The sequence below is a fragment of the Gavialis gangeticus genome, unplaced genomic scaffold, assembly GCF_001723915.1.
Source record: "Gavialis gangeticus isolate Ggan-Ray unplaced genomic scaffold, GavGan_comp1, whole genome shotgun sequence".
In the NCBI taxonomy this organism is placed as follows: Eukaryota; Metazoa; Chordata; order Crocodylia; family Gavialidae; genus Gavialis; species Gavialis gangeticus.
The window spans coordinates 13,582,152-13,582,814 of NW_017729014.1; positions in this window are offsets into that span (position 1 = coordinate 13,582,152).

Genomic DNA, 663 nt, shown 5'->3' on the forward strand with positions numbered 1-663 from the left:
CCATCCTCCCTGTCCATGTTATGGTGCTCCTTTCTCTCCCCAGGCACCCAGGGAGGGGGGAACCCCCTGGTATAATAATAATAATAATAATAGTGATAATAATAATGATAATTTTAAAAAGAGGCATCACCACAGTCAAGTAACTTAGTCCTGGGTCATGCTCTTCTCCAGTGGCTTTTTCCCAGAGACTCCAGGGTTGCATAAGAACTGGTGACATGACTCCGTTAAAGCCGAAATGGAGATGAAGCCCCCCGTCCCTGGCACACCGGGAAGGAAAAGCCTAGCTTCCCTCTGCAGGGTATGCATTTTCGTGGGGCACAGGTGAGCGCGCGCAGTCTCCCACAAGAGAACAAGCGGGTGGCACAGCATGTCTCGGGAAAGTGGTCTGGAGTGAAAGGACATGTGTGTGCATGTCCGTGTGTGTATGTTTGTGTACGTGTGTGCGTGTCTCTGTGTGTATATTTGTGTCTGCGTGTATGTTTGTGTGCATATGTGTGTGCGGGTGTGCGTGTATGTTTGCGCTGTGTGTGTGTCTGTGTCTCTGGGTGCATGTGCCTGTGCGTGTGTGTTTGTGTGCGTGCATACATTTCTTCCCCGACTTGGAGCGCCTTACCCAGTGAACGCCCCGCGGACCTCCTCTCCCCTCCCCGCTGCCCCCACCCA